The sequence below is a fragment of the Alexandromys fortis genome, unplaced genomic scaffold (assembly GCF_014885135.2).
Source record: "Alexandromys fortis isolate MF-2015 unplaced genomic scaffold, M_Fortis_MF-2015_v1.1 scaffold_106, whole genome shotgun sequence".
Classification (NCBI taxonomy): Eukaryota; Metazoa; Chordata; class Mammalia; order Rodentia; family Cricetidae; genus Alexandromys; species Alexandromys fortis.
In genome coordinates this window covers 1318929-1330190 of record NW_026067980.1, presented here as the reverse complement: position 1 = coordinate 1330190, position 11262 = coordinate 1318929, and positions in this window count along the sequence as shown.

Below are 11262 nucleotides of genomic sequence, written 5' to 3'. Positions count from 1 at the left end.
AACTTCAAATCCTGTGATTTTGAATTTGATACTAAGATAGTTTAGACGAGGTGTTAAGGTCACACCTAGTGGAATTGGAACTGGATAGAAGGGCAGAGCTTATGTAAAAAAAATGAAAAATTAAATGAGAGGTAATCAATAAAGCTAGATTTACCAAGAAGAAGCAAAGATGAGAATGTGGGAAAGAGAAAGAGGAAGAGGGACCTAGAAAGCGGTTGAAGTGAGTTTTTGTTTCTAGTCTCCATAAGGCCCAACTATATTTATTGTAGCTGTAATGCCTCCAGATCATTTCAATACCATCTATTATTTATGATTTTTATTATCTTGGATGAGTTCTGAGAGTTTCCCACAAGAGGTACTATTAGTAAAGACCACAGATACTTCAGGTGACATTGTCAGTGTCACTGTGGAGACAATGGCAGAGCAGTTTAGAGATCTGATCAGCTCTCAGATTCCTGATTGGTCACCAGGGTCAGAGGAACTACATGGAATCTCTTGAAACCTGGGATTCAAGGCTTTAACTTGAGAAAAGCAGGCCAAATGAACCAATATTCAAGTGAAACCCAATCCTATTGTGTGTCAGGGAAACCAACTCAGGTAAGACAGGCTCTCCAAGCTAGAAAATCTGAGCATTTATTTTTGATGAATATACATTTTCTGAATTGTTGGTGCACCAGCTACTTTGGCATTAGTGTGATAGAACACCATGAGTAGAAGGAACTTCAGGAAGGGAGAGTCTATTTTAGCTTATAGTTTCGGAGATGAGAGTTCATGATGGCCAACCAGAAGCATGGTGGCCGCAGCAGGAAGCTGGGAGCTCACATCCTGAACCACAAGCTCAAAGCAGAGAGAATGAACTACAGCAGGCCAATGCTGTAACCTCCTAGGGTCCACCCCAGGGACATACTTACTCCATCAAAGGGTCTCCTAAAACTTCACACACAGTTGGACCACCAACTGGGGACCAAGTGTTCAAACATTTGTTTTTACCACAATTAGTCTTTTAATTTTTTGTATACATTTTTTTCCCCCATGGCTTTTTTTTTTTTTTTTTTTTTTTTTTTTTTTTTTTTTTTTTTTTTTTTTTTTTTTTTTTTTTTTATGGCCTCTGGGTGCAGTTTGTGTTTGAATGAGTCTCATCAGGCCAGGTATTGGTCTTTTCAAATAATAAACTTTTGGGTCAGACCCTACCATTCTTAATGGTTTATTGTTAGATCAATGAAAGACATGGATGATAATTTTATTAAAAGGCAAGCTTCTGAGTCCTTGCTCCATGTTTGGCAGACAGGTTGCCTAGCCAGGTAGCCAGGTCTCTATCATTGAGACCACGTTTCCAAGTTGTCTTCACCATGGGGTATTAAGCTGACTGACATGACTACAACCACGCTCCGGGAAACAGTGCCTCTTGCAACTGGAAGAACTGATATCTCTCTTGAATTATACTGCTAAATGCCCAAAGCCTATTTGTTCCCAGCAGAATCTCAGAAAACATAAAAGACACCTAAAAATGTATTAGAGCACCAACAGAAGCTTAAATGACTGGAGTGTGTAGAGATTGATGCTTTTTATTTCCTTTAACTGAACATTTATTTGGATGTCTTAATTTAGCAACCGAAATCCCAACCTACTAAGATTTCTCTATCAATGAACTGACAATGAGTAGGTAAAGGTGATAAAATTTTTTTTTTTTAAATCCAGGTTCAGAAAATCTTGTCACTTTCCAGATGGAGAGCCACCTCTCCTCTCTCTGCAAAGGTTCACTTTGGGAATGTGAAGCTAGAGGCAGAACGACTTGGAGTCTGGCATGGACTCTCCTGTGCAGTCAAATCCCTCCAGTGACCAGTTCTGCACAGTTGTCACACACAAGGAGACACCCCCACCTTCCTGATCTTCTACCATGTCTCTAGGTCATCAGTGAGAAACTTGGGGTCTGTAGAGGTCTAGGGAGTTGTCTACAGTTACATCATGGATAATTTCAGGGTTCTTCTAGATAATCCAATTACAAATTTATATTATGCCATATTGACATGTATATCTATACAATACATATATAATATATAACATGTTAATTATATAAGTACACATTATATATATATATATCATAATAAAGATGTTCTCAAAGTTGATCTCACAGAACAAGATACTAAAGAAATCTGGTTCAGAAAAATGCTAAGCCAATTTTCCCAGCTCTCCAGCTACTAGCATTAACAAGCCACTCTTCTGAGTACAAAATACCCCCTTGCAAAGTTGTCAGCCATAGTACTTTAATGTAAGCTGCTCTAATTGGATTGTGCACATTACTTATTTCTTAAAATCTTCCCATGCCATGGAGACGGCTCAGCAGGCTAACACACAGCACAAACCAAAGACGCCTTACTTCAACATGATGGAAGGAAAGAACCAACTTTTGAAAGATTGACCTCTGACCTGGACACACATGCTAGGGCAAAGGCACCTCCCTGCCTTCCAACACACAAATAAATATTTTAAAACATCTTCCTCAAGATGGCCATAGGATTAGGGGACTCTGATGGGAGGATTGCGTTGGTAATCCATACATTCTGTACATGGCCCCATTATTTTACAGTGCCAGGTGACCAATATAAATTCCAGGGCAGAGAGTGCTCTTTTAGATTATTCCTCTAGCAATCACTGTGTTTTACTTCGCTATCTGGAGATGAAGATTTGGATACGTTCTCATGCTGTTTCCCACGTGTATGTCTCAAGCTGCCGTTTGTAACGCACTGCCCATCGCTCAGAGTTCTCCATTATGCACAAATTCTCACAGGAAGAATAGCACTTTTTGAGACAAGGGAGAAAACAATCGAGAATATTGGACCAGACTGTTCTGAACTTTGGATAGCTCCCCATGCTCGGTAGCTTTCCTTAGACATCAGGCACAAAAGACAGAGGATCTGGCAAAGTGGAGCATGCGGACCCACTGGGCAGCTTCCCTGCTCACTGACTAAATGACACCTCACATACCCAAGCATTAAACTCTCTCAGGGGCTGCGGGTGTAGCTCAGTGGGAAGAATGCATTCCTAGAATGCACAAAGTTCTGGATTCAATCCCCAGAACAACAAATACTGGGCTTGGTGGTACATGCCTGGAATCCCAGAACCCGGGGGTAGAGTCAGGAGGACTAGAAGTTCAAGATCATCCTCAGATAAATAGCAAATCTAAGTCCAACCTGTCCTATATGAGACCCTGTCTCAAAAAGAGAAAAGTGAAAACCCAGGTATTGTTGTTAAAAGCAAAGTACAAACTCAGTTCAAAAAATCCCTAAGTATTGACTGCCTGCCATTTTAGATAATGTAAAGCAATGTACAGGGGCATTGCAGATAGTCTCACATGGATTCCCTCAGAGACCATTTGTACACTGAACAGGTTATTCTAACTAAAAATTGACTGCTGTGTCTTCAGTCACTATCATCCTAAGTCTTCAGCTGTCACACATGGTTCTCCAAGCTGGCAAGTCAACCTGCTTCCTAAAGCTCTTAAAGCTCCCGCCATGCCAGTCTCTCTCCTAGTCAAGGCCTTTTGTTATGTTCCACTGACTCCACCCAATTCACACAGAGACGTTTCTGGAGAAATTGGCAAACAAATGTCGTCTTCTCCAGAGACACTGTCTTAATCCCATGCAGACCATAGCTAAGCACCAAGGATGACATCCTTCCAGAACAGTCAGGAAATCCTCTTAGAGGAATGTTAGCAAAACAAAGGTTCTAATTTATAAAAAAAAAAAAAAAAAAGGCATGCAGAAAAATATTCAGATACCATGTCCTCCTGAATTCCTAGGAAGAGGGACGAATAAAGGACATTGGAATTAGTATGGCTTCTACCCTCAGGAAACAATGGCCTCATGCACAGACATCCCAGGTGAGAAATACTGACTCAGAGAGGAGCAGCAAATGCTGGAACTAAAGAAGGGAGACTGTGAGACCATCAATAACCATGGAATCCTCTGGGGCCAGTCCCTACTCTGTTTCCATCAAGATGTCTGCATTGCACTCCCTGGGCTCTGGCACTGGCACCTTTTCTAAATAAGTAGGTCAGGCATCCATCACGTTCTTGGCTCCATGCATCTCCAGCCAATCTTCTAAGCAGCCACTGGAAAACAAGAAAAGTTAATGAATTGTCCAGATTCTTTTCTCTGGCAGGTAACTACTGCGTGACTTTTCATTCAGACACCAGTTCTGCCTCGCAGTCGGGGGTAAACATGGAGGGCAGACTAATCTCACTCATTTGAAGACCTGCTTGCTTCCTCCAAAAAGGCTTAATGGCCTTGGGCATTTGTTTTTTTCCAGTGTACTCTCTTAGAATGACTAACTGTAAGTAAAGGAAGTAAAAAAGCCTATATTTTTAGCTTGTTTGAAGGGGTCTTTTATTTTATTAATCAGCATCCAATAAAGTACTGGCATATGAGGGTCAAGGTAGCTGAGATCCAAATGAAAGCATTTATTTAGATCCTAACCCCTCAAACCATGCAACAGACTGAAATGAGACCTCAAAGATCCAGAGGCACGGACTGATAAAAACAAAAACAAAATCGTGTCCCTTTGAACTGTAAGTACAGGCATCAGAAGGCGACCTTAAGGCTGGGATAGTGGCTTTCTAGTCATACTGTCGTCTCCGTCTGATTGACTCAGTCTCCTGTCGCTTGGACTCACATGATTTGAGCTGGAGGCGGCTGCATTCTTCCTCTCCAGGACCTGAGACAGCACAAATAATTCTTGAGCTGAATCATTTTACCCTTCTGTATTCTGTAGCACAGAGAAGTGATCCAAAGTAAATGACGTTAGTTAGCGAGACAAGAGGTTTGTAACTTGTGAGACAAAACTGCCTCTGGGCTCCCTAATTGGGCCACTTTGTTTCTCTCGCTTTCTATTCTCGTCTTCTTTCTTTTACTGTGATAAACACGGTGACCAAAAGCAACCAAGGGGAGGAATAGATTTGTTTGGCTTATACTTCTGGGTCATGGTCCAGTTTTGAGAGAAATCAGGGCAGAAACTCAAGCAGTTCTTGAAGCGGAAACCACAGAGCACGGTTGCTCATCGGCTCACCCATAGACTCAAACATAACTAGGTTCCTTCTATAGCCAAGGACCACCTACACAGAAAATGGTGCTGTCTACAGTGTGCTGGGTCCTCCTATGTCAATTAACAATCAAGACAACCTCCCACAGACATGTTTGTGAGCCAATCTGATATGGGTAGTTTCTCAATTGAGACTACCTTCTCAGGTTGTGTCAAGTTAACAGTTAAAGCTAACTAAGGCACCTTCTTTCTGGCATGGATCATTAAGGTCCAGGCAGAGAAAGAGGTACTTCATTAGTTATCATCAGGAGAAAGAGCAAATACAACAGGTCATCATTTCCGTCTTACTACTGGTTCCCAACGGCAAGCTACAAGAAGCCTGAAGCTGTGCTTTGTTCGTTACACAGAGCTGCAAGCAGTTACCTGGTCTACCAGATGTCTCCTGGAGGTGCCTCTACTCTTTAGCTGTAACTATTCTATGACTTCATCATAACTACTGCCCGTGCAGTTTTCCCTGACTTTATTTCACTTGGTCACCACTATAACTTGATGAAGTGAGTGGATAGTATTCCAAATGCTTACTTTACATTTACAATAGTCTGAAGCTTAGAAATTTAAAGATTGTGCAAAGCCACATTTGCAATACCGGCAGAATTAACATGGATGGCACAAGAGAGATGCGGGCTGGGCCCTGTGGCCAGAGTGCTCTTTCTATTTCTGTCTCAGTCTCTTTCTCTCTCTCTCTTCTTCCCTGCTTCTCTTTTGGTTCTCTTTTTGAGGCAGATCCTTGCTCTATAGCTCAAGTTGTTTTCAAACTGGTCGTGCCCTGATACTACGTCATCAGTGCTGGGATTGCGTGCTCCCTGCCCAGCTTCGGAGCTCATTTTCTTATGTCAGATTCTATGTATTGCTGTCAATGAATTTAATATTTACAGTATTGGCCTGGTTATACAAACTGGAAGCTCCTGAATGGTGTCTGAGTGGTAACTATGTATTGGTGATCCATTGTAGACATGAGTATAAGTATACAATAGTTGATATAGCTTTTTTCATTAAAAAGTCTTTCTCATTTAGGGTACCACCAAGAAAGCTCCATGGAGAAAAGCACTTGAGACTAAATCTGACAACCTGAGCCTTGTCCCTGGAATCCACGTGGTGAAAGGAGAGGCCCAATTCCTGAAAATTATCCTCTGACCTTCACAGATGTAGCTTGGCATATCCATCACCATCAAATAAATGCAATTATAATGTTTAAATAATGAAAACAGTTCTTGCTGGAGTTGGGGAGCTAGCTCAGTCGGTGTCAGATGCCCTGAAGCTGGAGTATAGAACTCAGATATTTTGCTGATGGGTAGCCAGCCATCTCTCCAAACTTCCAGCCATTTCTCCAGACCCCACAAAGTGAACTGTATAAGGATTTTTACTCCATTTTTCTCACGAGGAGCTAAGACTCAAAGAAAGTCAGAAGTGACCCCAGACCCACAGCTGGAGAAGAGCAACACACCCAGAGTGTTCTCTCCTTCTTTACTTTGATTTCTCCCCTCTTGAAACTTAAAAAACAGGCCATTTTGCACTGAAGGAAGCTTAGTTTTTTTAGGTATGCGGTGGCATAGAGCTCTGTGTTCAGGCTGCCTCTTCTGCTTCCCCCACCGGAACAACTGTTCTTGGTTAGTACTCCAATCTTCTGTAGAAGACCACGCTCACCCATCCTTACAGAGTGTCACCTCTGGGACTCCTAGGAACTCATATATTCTCCGCGCATAAGGAGGCAAGGGCATGCTGAGAGCTCCAAGGTGTTACAGAGATTTTCCGTGAGAGCTGCCGTGTCAAATATGCTCTTGTTCTCCTCCTAAGTGCACTGGTCCAATGCCGTGTTTCTCCCAACTACATTCTGGACTTTGCCCAGACACCATGTTTGTATTACTGGAGTCATGGTAATCAATCAGCAGCTGTAGGAAAACACATTCCTAAGCTCTGGAAGGAAAACGGCTCAATTTTCTGGATCACGAGCGATCACTGGAACAAGTTACATTAAGCCAAACAAAACAAAACAAAAAACAACAAAACAAAACCTTGTAGGGAATGGCAGTCTAGAAGAATAAACACAATGGTCCCAATTTGATCGTAGAGGATCAAATCCCCAGAGCTTTTCGCATTTTAAACCTTTGCCCTAAACTCAGCTATTTGCAGTTACCCGCTATGTGTACATGAACTGGGTCCTTACCGTGTTGCAGGCTCTTTGCTAGCTAGGGATATAGCCATGAAGAAATCTCAGTCTCTGCTCTCTGGGGAACTGGGAGTGTTGAGAAGATCCATGTACAAATGGAGCGACAATCTGAAGAGACAGATGACATGCTGCAGCTCACAGGGTGGAGATCCTAGAGAAGGGAGCCTTCAGGTGACCTCTTTGTGCGGTCAGCCCTGTGAGTGAATTTCAATGTGTTTCCAACATTACATTGCCACTACTGTTTACTTCCTACTTATAGCAGTGAGACAGGTACTGGAGTGCAGACGACCACGCCCACTCTCACTCCGAGTGTTAGTCCTTCCCACTGGGTGCAGGATCTCTCCTTTTCCTTTCCCATCCATATTTAAAGACACAGCCATGGGTCGCTTATATATTGGAGAGATCCTGACCACACCTCCTCCAAAGATTTCACCCCATGCAGTCACTCTAAAGTAACAATATTAATAAGAATAAAATTGTTTTATACTATGTGGTTGATATGATACCTAGTGTTTGCTGCCTATTGTTGTAGGAGCTTCAAGGAACAGAGATGAGGTAGTATTACCATTCCCTTTTCAAACTGTAAAAGAGGTTTAATAACTTACCAAGGTCACAGTGTTTCCTTAACTGTCTCTAGACGGACCCCCCAGGTCTTATGTGATAGCAGACGCCAGAGAAACGGTCAGGATGGCAAGTGGGATGGATTACTTGGTTCAAGTCTATTTGTTTAGGGAGTCAGTCGAAGGAAGTCTGATACAAGTGCCAGTCAACTCATCTTGCTAGGAAGAGTGGGTATTATTTTCCCCACTCAACTTGAAGAAATTCAGAAGCATAAATAATCTCTCTATGTAAATTCCATAAGCAGAAAGGAGCAGAAAGAACGATTCCTAGCCTACGGCTTATTTATTGCCAGGCCCCACCCTGGCAGAGCAGCAGATCTCTGCCATTCCATGGAGCTCTCCCACCACCTGATCCACAGTGTCGGTCCTTGTCATCAGTGCCAGCAGTCACACCGAAATTCATGGCTGCGCTACCACAGTCTCCTACCCACAGAACACTGGCTGTTGTATTCATCAGCCATGAATATTCTATACCTTGTTCTCAATGCCAGGCATTCTCAATACAGCTAGGAATGAACACAAAGGATTTTATGGTTCAGGCATCTGACCAAAACACTTTTGGGCTTGTTCTGAGTTCCTGACTTTAAGTCACTGCTAAGACAGGTTAGGTTTCCTTGAAAAGAAATTAGCATATCATTTACCAGATTCTGCTAAACTGTTAATTATAATCAGGTAGGATCTGTGGGGGCAGGGGCAATGACATAATAGTAGAAGTGTTTTTGAAAGCCACTCACAAGTCTCTTATTGGACTTTTTAAAATAATTGCCAAATTAATACTTTGACAACCAACATTTTTTTCTGTTGTGGAATCTTTGTTTAACTATGCAAAGATGTGTTGCATTTGTTTAACTTTGTACAGATTTATTGTATTTGTTTGACTATGGAAAGATGAGCTCCATTTGTATAACTGTATAAAGATGTGCTCTGTTTTACCTTGCCTGCCTAATGCATCTGACTAGTCTAGTAAATGCTGAACAGCCAATAGCAAGGGAGGAGGTATAGGCAGAAATTGCAGGCAGGGAGAGTGAGTAGGAAGGGGAATTCAGGCAAAAACTTTGAACAAGCTAAAACTCTGTGACCTTCAGATGAGGTGGAAATAGGCTCACATTTTTGGGCCTCCACAATATTTTAGAAGCAATTTCAAGAAAAAAAGACTTGCACAATATGCAATAGAAATTGCCTGCAGTCTCTGTATGCCTCCAACAGTCATGTCTGATGCAGGAGCTTGACATCCACAGAGAGGACATTTGGGGAAGAAAGGCAGATGTAAAAAAAAAAAAAAAAAAGAGAGAGAGAAAAAAAGAACTAGTTAGACCCAAAGTGGGGGCAGGATTGTCTGGTGTTAGTTCTTATGGTCTCTTTCTGTGATGGGAAAGTTGGAAGAGAGAGAGAGAGAGAGAGAGAGAGAGAGAGAGAGAGAGAGAGAGAGAGAGAGAGAGGAGGGTGGAGGAACTGCAGGTCCAGACATCACCTCAAGCCATAGGAATGAAATCAGCAGACAAAAGATGTGTGGGTTGTAAGAAATGGTGGGCGCTTAACGTTCCCACTCTTATCTCTCACAAGTATCTTTCTTGTGTTCTGCTCTAACTGGTGACCTACCAGGAGAGGAATCTGGAGAAGTGAAGTTCACCTTGGTCAGGCTGACACATTACAAAGTCACTTTGGCATATAGTCACTCCGATAAGAGACTTCGGAGTGGCTTTCAAAAATACTTCTACTATTATATCATCAGTAGGATATGTAAGAATAAATTGCCCCAAATTCTCACCAAGGATCATTGTGACTTGTGCATTTCAGTCATTTGAATACATGCATTGTGGTTTTCATTTGTGGTTTAGCCGATTACTGATAATGATGAACAACTCGTGTGTGTGTGTGTGTGTGTGTGTGTGTGTGCGCGCGCGCGCGCGCATTTATGCAGGTGTGCCGTGGCACCTGTGTGGTACTGATCCAACGACAACTTTTGGGAATCTGCTCTCTCCTTCTGTCATGCAGGTCCCAGGGACTGAGCTCAGGTTGTCCAGCTCAACAGGACTGCCCTTAAACCCTGAGTCATCTCACCAGCCCAGATAAGCACTTTCAAAATATAGACTTGTTAGCTATTTGTGTATTTTCCTTGGTTCCATGCTTGTTCATACTGTAGACATTTTTTAATGTTTTGCCTTTTTATCATTAGAATAAAAGAATTCTTTCTCTATTCGGTGTGTAGGTCACTTGTCAGGTTTATTTCAAATATTCTTCTGGGGCGAGCTTGCCTTTATAATTTCTTAGCACCATCATCTACTAAGAAGAATTTTTACATTATACAAAATCATTTCTATTATTCTCATTCATGGCTAATGTGTGTGTGTTTAAAGTATCTTGATATAAAGCAAGATCATGAGAATATTGTCCTATATTATCCTCTTAAAAACTTAGTTTCAATTTTAATTCTTGAGTGGTTTAAGGAAGAGGCCAAGCTGCATTTTTATCCCATGTATACGTACTTAGTATCTCCAGCAACACCTGTTCAAGATACTTTCCTTTCCTAGTTAGATGTTTTTAGAGTCTTTGTATAAGTTGTTTATTACAGATGTACATATAGGGGTCTTGATTTTAATTTGATCAATTTTCATGCATCACTATAAGAACAGTGTTGGTCTCCATTTATTACTACAGTTTAAGAATAATTTTGAAAGAAGTAAAGCTAAATCTTCTAACTTGATCCTTTTAAAGTTTGTTTTGGTTATTATAGGGCTTCTGTACACTCATGCAAAATTTTAAATCATTGTATCAACTTTGTTCTTAAGATTTCTGAGAAGGTAGCTAGAATATTTTTGAATTTATAGACAAATTTGTGGATGAATAACTGTTATATTGTTTTGCTTCAGTCTTCCTGGATGTCATATGACCTTCAGCATGGATACTCATCAAGTCCTGATAGGACTATGCAGTAATAAGCTCATCATAGATTTCAAATACCATTAAGCAAAAATGCATCCAATAAATCATCTGCTGAATCTTAATTTCTCATGAGGAATGTTTTATATTAAAATGACATATGTTCTAGAACATTATATGGTGACTCAAAATATCTCTCATCATATCTCAGTAATGAGTAATTGTAGTTGTTATAAACACACACATACACTTTTTTTTTTTCTAAAATCACTGGGTTGTGATATCTTCTGGTCATCAGTCATCTGTGAATTGTATTTCTTTTTACCAGCTTTTTAAAAAATCAGTTTATTGACTTTACTGATTATCTCTATGACTTAATTATTCTCTTCCATTTGTTTCTGCTCCAGCCTAGTGACTACATTCTTATTATGGTCTATCTGATTCTGTTTTGTAACATCTGAAGTTGGATGTTTATCTCATTATTTTTAGCTTTTCTAA